The sequence below is a fragment of the Acinonyx jubatus genome, chromosome A2 (assembly GCF_027475565.1).
Source record: "Acinonyx jubatus isolate Ajub_Pintada_27869175 chromosome A2, VMU_Ajub_asm_v1.0, whole genome shotgun sequence".
In the NCBI taxonomy this organism is placed as follows: domain Eukaryota; kingdom Metazoa; phylum Chordata; class Mammalia; order Carnivora; family Felidae; genus Acinonyx; species Acinonyx jubatus.
Window position 1 is genome coordinate 90,376,110 of NC_069383.1, and position 15,320 is coordinate 90,391,429.

Genomic DNA, 15,320 nt, shown 5'->3' on the forward strand with positions numbered 1-15,320 from the left:
ATATCATGTCTCACTTCTTCAAAATATTATAGATTTGCTGAACACTATTCACTTTCAAAATCTCTATTTAAAAAAAAATACAGTTACCCAAACATTTTCTATTTTTTAAATAAAAAAACTTTACTCTGAAGCAAAATGTTCTAAGAATGAGTTGGTAAAGCAAGAGTAGAAATTATGATTATAGTAAATTCTAAATAATGTCAACACATCACATAAAAATTAGTGTCAAATTTAATTATAAAGAAACATCCTGATAATCTTAGAAATTTCTCAAGCTGTAAGACAGCTTTAAAAGTTTTTCTATAGTAACAAAATATTTGAAACAAATATCCACCATTTGAAAAATTAATAAATCATAAAAATAATTTAGCAAACCAGCACTTACAATGCTGCAGGTTTATATGATTACGCAGACCTAATAGCAACTTACATTGAAGTATTTTCCTATCACTGAATAAAAAAATTTGCACAATTAACTCTTTATAGAATCAGACATATTATATTTATAAAATTATATTCTACTTATAGAATTACATATACAGAGCAAGAAGCATGAAAAGATCTCTACCAAGATGTTAATAATAGTTGTCTCTGCATACTTAGAATTTGAGAAAATTATTTATGTATTTTTTAAATTTTTTTAATGTTTATTGTTGAGAGACAGCATGAGCACGAGTGGGGGAGGGGCAGAGAGAGAGGGGGGCCAAAGAATCTGAAGCAGGCTCCAGGCTCCAAGCTGTCAGCACAGTGCCCGACTTGGGGTTCAAACTCGTAAACCATGAGATCATGACCGGTGCCGAAGTCAGACGCTTAACCGACTGAGCCACCCAGGCGCCCTTTATTTTTTGACTCAATCTTGGACATATCTAAGGTAACTAAAGTGCTAAAATTTAAGGTCAAGATTTCATTAAGGAGCTTAGACACAGTTCTAAAACTCTATTTTCAATTTTTTTAAGTTTATTTTTGAGAGTGTGCACATGTGCGTGCATGGGGGAGGGGGAGAGAATCTCAAGCAGGCTGTGCGCTATCAGCGTGGAGGCAGATGTGCCACTCAGTCTCAAGAACAGTGAGATCATGACCTGAGCTGACATCAAGAGTCGGACACTTAACTGACTGAGCCACCCAGGCACCCCATAAAACTCTATTTTCTATTTTAACAAAATAAATTATTTCTAAAAAATTGAATTGCTTTAGATAGAGTATTACTTTGTTTTCTAGTTACTCAACAGAATATCAAATGTGTTTTTCACTAAATACTCTTAATTGGAACTGAATTTTAAAGTCTTATTAAAATATATTCCTAGCACCTACAAACTACCATTTTTCACTTAGAGTCATATACTACCTAGGACAAATTACATTAAAGCATCCAGTACAATGCTAACTAACCACTTAGCAGCACTCAAATATCTACTGACTGAACACGGTATATATAGTTAGTTCTACACAAGATGACAAAAGGAAATGAAATAAAAGGACAGCTGAATAGTGGTTATTGCTAATCAGACCTCAACCATGAGCATTTTTTTTAATGTGTATATCTAAAGAAACTTTGGCTTACCACAGTGTATAGGGTCTTAAAAACCTTTAAACATTTATGGGCTTAGGAATCTGCCTCCTAATTTACTCACTAGGTGATCACAGTCACACGACATAGCTTCATTGAGCCTCAATTTTTTCATCTGTAAAATGCCAACAATATACAAGTCATGCCCTACATAACTTTTAAGACTATCATCAGAGTCAAAATAAGCTAATAAATGCCAAAGTACTTTATATATCAATCTAAGGTGTAAATGTAGGGTGGATTATAATTATAAAATGTTTCTACTCCGATTTTTTATTTTTAAAAATTTTCAGAGAATTTTGAGGAAACTCTATTTGACCCCAGTCATGATAATGATCAACAAGGAAATGCTATGTTTACCCTAAAAATTCTTACTAGACAATACACAATCAAACTACAGACATAGAGGGGCACCTAAGCGGCTCAGTCTGTTTAATGTCTAACTCAAGGTCATGAGTTTGGCTCAGGTCATGATCTCGCTCAGGTCATGATCTTACAGTTGATAGGATCAAGCCTCATGTCTGTGTTTTAAGCACAGAGCCTACTTGGGATTCTCTCTCTCCCTCTCTCTCTCTCTGCCCCTCCTCACTCATGCTTGCTGTCTCATATTCTCTCTCTCTCTCTCTCAAAAATAAACAAACATTAAAAACATTAAAAAATCAATTAAAAATCTACAGACATACAAACAATAGAAAATAAGTATTATTTTCTTTTCAAGCTGGTTATCAGTGTGCTTCTTTTTTTCTGTTATCTAGGGAAGAAAAATATCATAATTAAGTTCAAAAAAAAAAAAGGAAAGGACACTATGAGTAAGAGATATAGCTGGATTGGTTTTGAATCTAAGTCTTGCAATCTTTGGTACCAGTTACTTTATTTGAAAAATGAAAAGCTAGACTACATAAACCCTAAGGTTCCTTCCAGTTACATGTCTCTAGAGACAAAACCAAACGGTGCTTTATTCTTGTGAATGCTGATCTGTCACTCTGGAGTCAATTCAAATCATTCATTCAAACCATTTATTTGGGTATCAAACATTTATTAGTCACAAACACCACAGAAATGAATCAGACCTAAATTCTGACCCAAAGTATCAAACTCTATGACAGGAAGAAAAAGCACAAAGTTATAACCACTGAAAGATAAAGATAAAATGTATTATGCCAGGTGTTGTGGGAACAAAAAGAAAAAGTAAATACACTGTATATCTTTGCAAAGTCTACCACCTAGTAGGGGATAAAGAATATAAATTATTAATTCCAACACCTTTTTAAGGTAAACAACACATTATCTAACCACCTCCCTCTTCCATTGCCCCATCCCCTGCTTATCCACACTACATTTAGAGCTGTTCTAAAAAGTAACCAAAATACATGCTACATTTGTAATACAAAGGATTCTATTGGCTGGGAGGGAGCAAAAGCCCTATTATTTTCCTGACCGATTACTCCACAAAAGAGGTAAGTGTACAAATGGCGGGGGTTGGGGTGATGGGGGGGGAGGGGACAACAGGTTAAAAAATGTAGCAACACCCCCCCATCCACCTACCCAGGAGAATAGAGAGATTACACTAAATTCTCCCCTCCTGATTAACTGTTGCACACAATCACTATCAGTGTTTCAAATCTTTTTACATCTGCTCTTTGTAAAGCACATCTAGGGACTGGAGCCAAGGACAAAAAGATGAAGATGATTCCAATAAAAATAACTATAATTTTTGAACACATAATATGTAGGGGGCATTAAATTGGACACAAAATGTCTTTTTATTATTTTAATGTATGCATACATTTTTTGTGACATTCTAAACAACCTTGCTAGAATTATTAAATTATTAAGAAATTTAGCTGGCTACTAGGCAGCAAAGAACAATTCAAATCTAGGTGTGACTTGAATCTTTTCACTAGATCAATCCAGGACAATCCCAGAAGCCTCAGAATGAAAACCTTACATTCAAAGGATATATAGTATTCCTCCTACAGTCTTCGAATTTGCTCGTTGAAAGGATAAAGATGTAAAAATCACATCAGAATTAACTGTTCATGGAATTAAATTAAGCCAGATTATAACAATGACAGCATTGAAAAAAAAAACCCTCATATTCTGGTTTAATAAAAAGAGGAAAATTTTAAAAATATATAAAAGGTGCTAAAATGCCAAATTTTGAAATATGCCAGCATTAAACACAGTTTAACAAGTGAACCTTAATAAGTGTGGACTACACAGCCAGAATTCTCTTTCTAGCCACTTAATACTGATACCTATTGGAATTCATGCATGAAAATACGTATGAGGAAACTAAAGTGATCATTTGGATTTAACATATTTATCATCCCTTCACATGTGAGGAAACAATGAGACTAATTTTGACAGAAAAGAAATGATAATGCTCATCCTTTAATTAAACTGAGATAAATTTAGCCTAATATTAGAGAAAAGGGAATTTAACCAAAACACCTGACACATAGCAAGAGGATGGGTAATATAAACATAAACAATTTTTTGTCAAATGTACACAACTCTTTGATATTTAAAAAGTAAATTCTAGTTTCCCCTACTACAATTGTCCTGGTCTAAAATACTAAAACTTTAGAACAACCTTCATATGCTTTGACCCCAGGCAGTCAATTGATTTCAGTGATTGATTCGTGTATTATTTCCTGGGACTGCCCATTTCTTTTTATTTCTTTGGTTTTAAGATTAACCCAATATCTCAGTGGCATAAAAATTATTTGTTACTAAGTTATATGCTTGTCATTTTAACAGGCTTTCAGTGTTCTAATCGGTACTACACATGGCTGGCAGAATAAATGTTCTCATGTTCCTCTCCCACTCATGGAATCTATGGCTTCCTGTTAGCTAACAATTTCTCTTTCTATTTTGCAACACAAATCCTCCTTATTGATTCCAAAATCCTTACTGCCTCTTCCTCTACCATCATCCTCCTTTGTTTAAAAGAAACAAAAAGAAGGGTAATTATAGTTTGGTACATGATTCGGTTCTGCATTTACTATTCATAACAATGTTAGCACTAAATTATTGATTTGGAAAAAAAGAGATGAGGGAAGAGTTCATGTGTAAAGCTGGGATGGTGCTCAAAATCAGGAGAAATGAAAGAGGCTAAATCTTCATGCTTCTTTGTAGGAAGCCAAAGAAGCTTTTAACAAATTAACCAGTAGAAATATGGGCAGATTAGTTAGAGATATGGATGTAAATACCAAAGGAATCAGCAAAAATGTTAGAATGGCTGCCTCTGGGGAAAAGTAAATGGGGCAGAGGATTGCTGCATTTTAATAACATATCTTGTACAACTATTTGAGTATGTTATGCACATAAAATTTTCATAACAAATAAAACTAAATTAAAGAGTAAATGGGAAATAAAGAAAAATAATTTAAAGAATTAAAATAAGGTGGCTAGCCTAAGAGAATAACAGGATTCTTATCCTTTAAATCAATGATTCTGCTTATGGGATAATCTAATAAGATTCCATACAAATACTGTATGACCAAAATATATAGTTTGTAGGCACATAACCCAGAGAAATTCTTATGTATGTACAAATGGAAGACCTGTACAACGTTCCTAACAGCATTGTTAAAAAGAAAACAAAGATGACAACAACCAAAATGACCATCAACGGGAGAAGAGATAAGTATAACATAGCATTCACTCAAAATACTACTGTAGAGGAGTAAAAATAAATAATGATGGGTATACACATCAATATTGATGTGTACATCAGTACATATTATTAAGGAAGAAGAAGTTTTAGAAAAATACACACAGCAAGAGGTGATTTATATGAAGACATGCAAGATTATGCAATATATGATTTAGGAACACATACAAACATTAACAATATTTAGAAAAGTTAGGAGAGACAGGGAATACAACATGCTTATAATATTCTAATTCTTAAACTTGGTGGGAAGTATTGGTAGCCTATACAGATTAAAAATGTGGTTTTGCCTTTTGTATTTTTCCATCAATTATTAAATAAGTATGAAGCACTGGCACAGATTACGGTATTTAAACAAGGATATTACAACAGTTATAACTGTATTTCATATGTTCAAAAGGAGAAAAGAATGAACATGTTAGTAAAGACATGGATCAGGTAATAAAAAAACTGAAATTCTAGAGATAAAAAGGACAAAGTCTGGATGGGATTAACAGAAGATGCGACACTGTAAGAAAAACAAAAGATACTGTATGTGAAGAGTTTAATGCTTGGATTAGTAACTGGTAACTGGATAAAGTCTTGTATTTTTCTTTTAAAAATATGCTCATGAAAGATTTTTTGGAAACTGGAAAAACATTTCAAAAGGTGGGTAATTATATAACCTCACAACATAGAGGCCACAAGAGCCAAGTGGATCATTGGAATATACATGATCATGTATGAGAAATTTAAGAATCTTCAAATTCTCAAGTAGCACCAAAATAGCATACATCCTCCCCCTGGATGTTTATCTGAGAAACAGCAAAAAAAAGCAAAAACTGACATACAGGAACTGGGCAGCTGGCTATAGTCACTTACCAATGAAAGTGACTCCCTCCTACACACCAACTTTGCAAAGAGCACAATTCAGATATGTGCCTCCGAGAAATTTCAAGCAACCTTCAGATGTTCCTAAAATACTTAAAATCCTGGTTGGGCTTAAAATTGAAAATTAAAGTCTACTATATTCCTTTAAAATCTTATCCTCCTTTTTAATATGCCCATGAGTTGTTTCATTCTTATTTTTATTTGAAATTAACACTTGTTTACCATGTGTTCTTTATTAACTTAATGTTATAAGCATTCACCCCATCCTATTATAGTCCTTATAAATAGCAATTTTTGATACCTGACCAATATTTCACCAAATAAATGAACTAAAAATTATTTAACCATTTACCTAGGATGGAGTAATTATTTATCATAAATACATATAAAATATGTAATATCTAGAATTATTCCCTTGGGAAATAAAGAAAGAATTGACTCAAAGTTATACTTTTAAGATTATTGATACAAATTATCAAACTAGTTTACAAAATGACTCTACCACTTTGTACATTTTTTTTTCAGTAACCTACAAGAGTCACTTAACCATAGATAGCAGTGGATATTATCTCTGTTTTGAACATTTTATATGCTGCTAGAAGAAGTATGTTCTTATGGATGGTTTGATAGGATTTTTAAATGATGCAGCTAAATAACTATTTTTTACTAGCTGTATTTCTTTTTGAGAATCTCTAAATAATTTTACTCCCTTATCTTTTTCTTATATTGCCCTGTATTAATTATATATTAGTATTCACTGTTTATCCATCATATTTGCTATGAGTATCTTCCCGGTTTATTTCATTTTTAGTTATTTATATATTACTTCTTAAGGTTATTTTCAGAATACAATCATACAATTATACGATCTAAAAAGTTCTACTTTTGATTCTTCTACATAGCCCTGATTATTTATAAACTTCAGACTAAAGTGTGTCTTTTACAAAAAGCAAAGCAGTGATATATAAAGGATTATCTGGCAAACTGGTGAGTAATAATCTGAAGAAAGAAAGCTGTCATTTTAAAATCCGTTGTATAAAAACTGTATCTTTAAATCAAATTAAGTCATATTTTATTTTTAAATCAAGGTAAGGGTTTATCACAAAGGCTCACTTTCATTCATTATGGAACATCAATCTTCTTTGCTACCATATTTTATGTTACATAAAGAACACCATTACTAGAGAATACTGAGCTAAACAAACAAATTTAAATTAAAACCATGCAAACAACAGCCATAAAACACCACCAAACAACATGGATGCAGCAGGGTTACAGTACTGATAGAATTAATTTACCCAATCAACAATTAGATCTGAGTTCTAATTACTGAAGGTACTCAAATCAATAATGATAATAATAATATTATCACAGGATCTTTATTTGCTATTTGCAACCAATCTGAGATAGTCCAGACACACAGACTCTCTCACCCCTATCTCTGTTCATTTTGTTTGGTTGACTGGGTTTTTTTGTTTTGTTTTGTTTTTTCTTTTTTGGTGGTGGTTTTTTTCTAAGTTCTATGTAGAACATGGGGCTTGAACTAACAACCCTGAGATCAAGAGTTACATGCTCTAGGGGGCGCCTGGGTTGGCTCAGTCGGTTAAGTGTCAGGCTTTGGCTCAGGCCATGATCTCACGGTTTGTGGGTTCCAGCCCTGTGTCAGGCTCTGTGCTGACAGCTCGGAGCCTGGAGCCTGCTTGGGATTCTGTGTCTCACTTTCTTTCTGCCCCTCTCTCACTCGAGCGCGTGTGCACACACTCTTTCTCTCTCTCTCGCACTCAAAAATAAATAAAACATTAAAAAAAAAAAAAAGTCACATGCTCTATAGACTGAGCCAGCCAGGTGCCTCCTCTCTGTTCATTTAAAAAAAATTTTTTTTCACTAAAGAAACATTACCAAACACAAAAAGCTAGAGAGAAAATAGAAATCAAAAATTCCAACGAAACTCCAGCAAAGACAACTACATACAAATTTTGATTTTCATGTTCTTACTCTACACATAAAAAGTGTTTTATCTTTCTATACAGCAGATTTTAATCATATTTAAGTAGCTATGTTGAATCTGAGGGCAAAACATGCCTTTAGGAAAAATATTTTAAAGAAAAATGTTTTTGTATAATTGCAGAGTAATTTTGGTAATGTATAATATAAATGAAAACATAATAAAATTATAAAGCAAAATTAGAACAAAGTAATGTGTATTTGTACAAAAGTAGAAATGATGACATAAGGAATAAAGGGGCCCCTGGGTGGCTCAGTCTGTTAAGCATCCAGCTCTTGATTTCAGCTCAGGTCATGATCTCACAGTTCATGAGTTCATGTCCCAAATTAGGCTCTGCACTGACAGAGCAGAATCTGCTTGGGATTCTCTTGCTCCCTCTCACTCTGCCCCTCCCCCACTCGTTCTCTCCCTCTCTCTCTCTCTCAAAACAAACAAACAAACAAATAAATAAATAAATAAAAACTTTAAAAAAAGAATACAGAAATAACATGGGTAAAATGTAAAAAATTTTAGTGTATGACAACTGTAACATAATAGGAAAAACTAATAAAATCTTCTCACAATATTATAAACTCATCATAGAAAAAAATTTTTAAACGAAACATAATACTTATTTCAACGATGGGGGAAATTAGCCAAATGAATCACTAAAGAAATTTCACAACTATTAATATATACAATTTCCAATTTTTCTAATAAAAAACAATAAAATCAAAAGAAAAAGAGAATGGAGAAAAATTTGAAATCAAACACATAAAAGTTACCATTAAAAATATAAAGAATTTAGGGGCACCTGGGTGGCTCAGTCGGTTAAGCGTCTGACTTCAGCTCAGGTCACGATCTCACGGTCCGTGAGTTCGAGCCCCGTGTCGGGCTCTGGGCTGACGGCTCAGAGCCTGGAGCCTGCTTCCGATTGTGTGTCTCCCTCTCTCTCTGCCCCTCCCCCGTTCATGCTCTCTCTGTCTCAAAAATAAATAAATGTTAAAAAAAAAAAAGAAAAATATAAAGAATTTATAGTTCTCAATTGGTAAATAATCAAAGGATATTAAAAGACAAGTTTATATGAGAATATTAATAATTAAGCCATTGTTTGAAAATTAGACCCTGTTATATTTTAAATTTATCTTTATGTAAAATGAAATAATCCATGATCATGGGAACACTTATAAAGTCAAATAAAAATCTTTTAATTAAAGTCAATATTCTACTAGTATTAGAGATAGCAGGCACATCCTTTCAATTTTTCTTTTTAATCTTTATTTATTTTTGAGAGAGAGACAGAGTGTGAGCAGGGGAGGAGCAGAGAGAGAGGGAGACACAGAATCCAAAGCAGGCTCCAGGCCCTGAGCCATCAGCACAGAGCCTGATGCAGGGCTCAAACTCAAGAACCATGAAATCATGACCTGAGCCAAAGTCGGACACTCAACTGACTGAGCCACCCAGGCACCCCAGCAGGCACATCCTTTCAAAGGAAGAGTATGATAGGAAACAATCAACTAGGAATGAGAACACCTGAACTTTATTCAATTCTATGACCTGAGAAAAATCACTTAACCTCTCTAAGACTGCTAGAGTAAAGATGAAAAATCCTGTGTTACAAATCTTGCAGGCTTGTATGGATCAAACGAGATAATATGCATGAACGATATTTTGTAAAAAATCAAGAACTACATGCAACTAAGTTACTATTTTTATAAATGGGGTATTAACTGCTAACCTTTTTTTTTTCCCATGGAGGGAGAGAGAAGGGCCTTAAAAAACAAATACTCTTAAGTTCAGTATTACAAATAATAAAAATAATGTTAAAATTTGTACTTTTCTAACCAAGCCTTAATTGATCTTATTGCTAATATTATGTACAGACTGTCATCAGGTTTAAGTGAGCTCTTTGGGCTGAATCTTTGTATTTCCAGTCCAAAGCAGTTCTCAGGGTATGTTGATCTTTCTTGTTCCTCGAAGCTTTATGAAAATTTAGCATCAAAGTTTTCCTTTTCCCTCCCCCGCCCCCAGCTCTCATTGTAAGATTGGGGAAAACCTCATTTTAAAAAAAGGATTAGTTTTTCTTTCCTAAGGGTTACTCATCTGTTTCAGCTAGCACAAAAACTTGCCTAGTGCCAAAAAAACCCCCAACAGTGTATTTTCTATCTTTCCTCTGGGCACAGTTGTTGTTTCCCCCCCTCCTCCCCCCAAATTTCTAAAACATGGATTTATACAAAACCTCCTTTGTTGCCCTCCAGGAAGATAGGTCAGGTGTTTTAGTTAGTGACTACCTTCCATTAGGTACCTAAGCAGAAGTGTCACTATCCCTCCCTTAACAAATGAAGAAGCACTAAATAAAATAAGCAAGGATATTAAAAACAAACCAAAAACAACAACAACAAAACAACCACCACCAAAAACCAAGGGGATCTAATTGACATCTACAGAGCACTCTTCACCACGAAAAGAGAACACATATTCTATTCAACTACATGTGGAATGTTAACTAAGAGCATGTCCTGGGTCATAAAACAAACTGAAATCACACAAAGTATGCTCTTTGATCATAATGGTATCAAACTAAGAATAATAGAAAAACAACTGTAAATTTTCCAAACATTTGTAAATTAACACATTTCTAAAGGTTTTTTTTTTTAAGTTATCTCCACACCCTACATGGGGCTTGAATTCACAACCCCAAGAACAAGAGTCACATGGTCTACCGACTAAGCCAGCCAAGTGCCCCTAAAGAACACACTTCTAAATGATAACTAGCTCAAAGGATCTCAAAGGAGGTTTTTTTCACAATATATTCAAATGAATGATAATGAAAATACAACAGCAAAATCTTTGGGATTCAACTAAGGCAGCAGTTAATAACACTAAATGTGTGGGTTTAAAAAATTTTTTTTTATTTTTAATTTTTTTTAAATATGAAATTTATTGTCAAATTGGTTTCCATACAACACCCAGTGCTCATCCCAACAGGTGCCCTCCTCAATGCCCATCACTCACCCTCCCCTCCCTCGCACACCCCATCAACCCTCAGGTTGTTCTCAGTTTTCAAGAGTCTCTTATGATTTGGCTCCCTCCCTAACTTTTTTCTTTTCCCTTTCCCCTCCCCCATGGTATTCTGTTAAGTTTCTCAGGATCCACTTAAGAGTGAAAACATACGGTATCTGTCTTTCTCTATATGACTTATTTCACTTAGCATCACACTCTCCAGTTCCATCCAAGTTGCTACAAAAGGCCGTATTTCATTCTTTCTCATTGCCAAGTAGTATTCCACTGTGTATAGAAACCACAATTCCTTTATCCATTCATCAGCTGATGGACATTTAGGCTTTTTCCATAATTTGGCTATTGTTGAGAGTGCTGCCATAAACATTGGGGTACAAGTGCCCCTATGCATCAGCACTCCTGTATCCCTTGGGTAAATTCCTAGCAGTGCTATTGCTGGGTCATAGGGTAGATCTATTTTTAATTTTTTGGAACCTCCACACTGTTTTCCAGAGTGGCTGCACCAGTTTGCATTCCCACCAACAGTGCAAGAGGGTTCCCGTTTCTCCACATCCTCACCAGCACCTATAGTCTCATGGAGGGAGAGAGAAGGGCCTTAAAAAACAAATACTCTTAAGTTCAATGTGCTATATGCTGATTTGTTTATTCCAGCCACTCTGACCAGTGTGAGGTGGTATCAGTGTGGTTTTGATTTGTATTTCCCTGATGAGGAGTGACCTTGAGCATCTTTTCATGTGCCTGTTGGCCATCCAGATGTCTTCTTTAGAGAAGTGTCTATTCATGTTTTCTGCCCATTTCTTCACTGTTTTCACTTCATTTGTTTTTCAGGTGTGGAGTTTGATGAGTTCTTTATACATTTTGGATACTAGCCCTTTGTCTGATATGTCATTTGCAAATATCTTTTCCCATTCCTTCAGTTGCCTTTTAGTTTTGCTGATTGTTTCCTTTGCTGTGTACAAGCTTATTTTCTTCATGAGGTCCCAATAGTTCATTTTTGCTTCTAATTCCCTTGCCTTTGGGGATGTGTCAAGTAAGAAATTGCCGCGGCTGAGGTCAGAGGGGTTTTTTCCTGCTTTTTCTTCTAGGGTTTTGACGCAACCAATCCCTCAGAAATACAAGCAATTAACAGGGAATACTATAAAAAATTATATGCCAACAAACTGGACAACCTGGAAGAAATGGACAAATTCCTAAGCACCCACACACTTCCAAAACTCTAACAGGAAGAAACAGAAAACTTGAACAGATCCATCACCAGCAAAGAAATTGAATCAGTCATCAAAAATCTCCCAACAAATAAGAGTCCAGGACCAGATGGCTTCCCTGGGGAATTCTACCAGACATTTAAAGCATAATACCTATGCTTCTCAAGCTGTTCCAAAAATTAGAAAGGGAAGGAAAATTTCCAGACTCATTCTATGAAGCCAGCATTACTTTGATTCCCAAACCAGACATAGACCCAGCAAAAAAAGAGAACTACAGGCCGCTATCCCTGATGAATATGGATGCAGATATTCTCAACAAGATACTAGCAAATCAAATTCAACAGCATATAAAAAGAATTATTCACCATGATCAAGTGGGATTCATTCCTGGGCTCCAGGGCTGGTTCAACATTCACAAATATATGTGATACATCGCATTAATAAAAGAAAAGATAAGAACCATATGACCCTGTCGATCGGTGCAGAAAAGGCATTTGACAAAATTCAGCATCCTTTCTTAATAAAAACCCTCGAGAAAGTCGGGATAGAAGGAACATACTTAAACATCATAAAAGCCATTTATGAAAAGCCCACAGCTAATATCATCCTCAATGGGGAAAAACTGAGAGCTTTCTCCCTGAGATCAGGAACACAACAGGGATGTCCACTCTCACCACTGTTGTTTAACATAGTGTTGGAAGTTCTAGCATCAGCAATCAGACAACAAAAGGAAATCAAAGGCATCAAAATTGGCAAAGATGAAGTCAAGCTTTCACTTTTTGCAGATGACATGATATTATACGTGGAAAACCTGACAGACTCCACCAAAAGTCTGCGAGAACTGATACATGAATTCAGCAAAGTCGCAGGATACAAAACCAATGTACAGAAATCAGTTGCATTCTTATACACTAATCATGAAGCAACAGAAAGACAAATAAAGAAACTGATCCCATTCACAATTGCACCAAGAAACATAAAATACCTAGGAATAAATCTAACCGAAGATGTAAAAGATCTGTATGCTGAAAACTATAGAAAGCTTATGAAGGAAATTGAAGAAGATACAAAGAAATGGAAAAACATTCTGTGTTCATGGATTGGAAGAACAGTGTTAAAATATCAATACTACCCAAAGCAATCGACACATTCAATGCAATCCCAATCAAAATTGCACCAGCATTCTTCTCGAAGCTAGAACAAGCAATCCTAAAATTTGTATGGAGCCACAAAAGACCTCGAATAGCCAACGTAATATTGAAGAAGACCAAAACAGGAGGCATCACAATCCCAGACTTTAGCCTCTACTACAAAGCTGTAATCATCAAGACAGCATGGTATTGGCACAAAAACAGACACATAGACCAATGGAAAAGAATAGAAACCCCAGAACTAGACCCACAAAAGTATGGCCAACTAATCTTTGACAAAGAAGGAAGAATATCCAACGGAAAAAAGACAGTCTCTTTAACAAATGGTGCTGGGAGAACTGGACAGAGACATGCAGAAGAATGAAACTAGACCACTTTCTTACACCATTCACAATAATAAATTCAAAATGTTTTTTTTTTTAATGTGTAATTAGAAAAAAAGAAAGGTCTCAAATCAGTAATGCAAGCTATTGCCACAAGAAACCAGGAAAAAAAGCAAAATAAACAAAAAAGGAGAACAGAATAAACAAGAGAAAATCAATGAAATTGAAAACAAAAATAACAGAATTCAATCAAACCAAAAGTTAATTCTTTTCAAGTGTCAATAAAATTAACAAAGCCCTAGTAAGACCAACAAAGAAAAAAGGAGAACAAATTACCAGTAATGGGAGTGAAAAAGAAGAACCCACTACAGACCTCACAGCATTGAAAGGGTACTGGAATACTATGAATAACACTACAACTTAGAACAAACTATCAGAACTCTTAGAAGATGATGTGAACAGATCTCTGCTTAAAAAACTGAATTTGGGCGCGCCTAGGTGGCTCAGTCGGTTAAGTGTCTGACTCTTGATTTTGGCTCAGGTCACGATCTCATGGTTTGTGGGATCGATCCCCGCACTGGGCTCTGCACTGACAATGCAAACTTGATTGGGATTCTCTCTCTCTCCCGCTCTCTGCCCCTTCCCCGTGCTTGCATTTTCTCTCTCTCTAGAAATAAATGAATAAACTTAAAAAAAACTGAATTTGTATTCAGCACATTTTAAATTAGACATCTATAAGCCCAAGTGTTTCACTGTCATTGAAAAAAGAAATAATCCAATTCTACACAAGAATACTTTCTAAAAGAAGACAAAAAAAAAAAGAACAGTAAGTACTTCTCCCCTAAGAGCACAGACACAAAAATTCTCAAAATATTAGCAAATCTGATTACCCTGATACAAAAGTCAATGACATTTTAAAAATAATAAAACTTCAGAACAATCTATCTCAAAAGCATAGATGCAAAATCTTTAAAATATTAGCAAACAGAATATATGAATACATAAAAAGAAGAACACATCATGATCAAGCAGTTTCTTCTTAGAATACAAGGAAAATAAATTTTGATAATTTAAAGTTGTTTACTAGAAAACCTAAAGCAACAAATAAAATAACACACAGACTTTATAGCAAATAAGCCAACAAAATAAAATGTCTCATAAAAAAATACTCCAAAACAAAGCAGAAAAAAAAGGGAAGCAATACAATGAACAGATGATACATAAACAAAAGTGATACAAAACAGAAGATACAAAACTGAAAACAATTAGCAAGATGGTAGCATTAAACCGAATCACACCAATAATGAAATGAAATCTAAATTGTGTAAACATTCCAATTATAATGCAGAAATGATAAAACTACATTAAAAAAAATATCAAACTATATACAGCCTAAAAAAACCCCACTGGAAACATGAAGACACAGTAAGTTCAAAGTAATGACAGAAAAAGATATGTAAAGCTAATACTAATCAAAAACTCCTGGATTGATTACAATAATTTTTAAAGGAGATTTCAAA

At 34.4% G+C, this 15,320-nt stretch overlaps 1 protein-coding gene across 1 annotated transcript in view; it reads right to left on the reverse strand.

Moving 5' to 3' along the window:
- Positions 1-15,320, reverse strand: part of COG5 (component of oligomeric golgi complex 5) — a 305,015-nt gene that overhangs the window by 170,498 nt on the left and 119,197 nt on the right. The gene's annotated exons all lie outside the window — the stretch shown is intronic.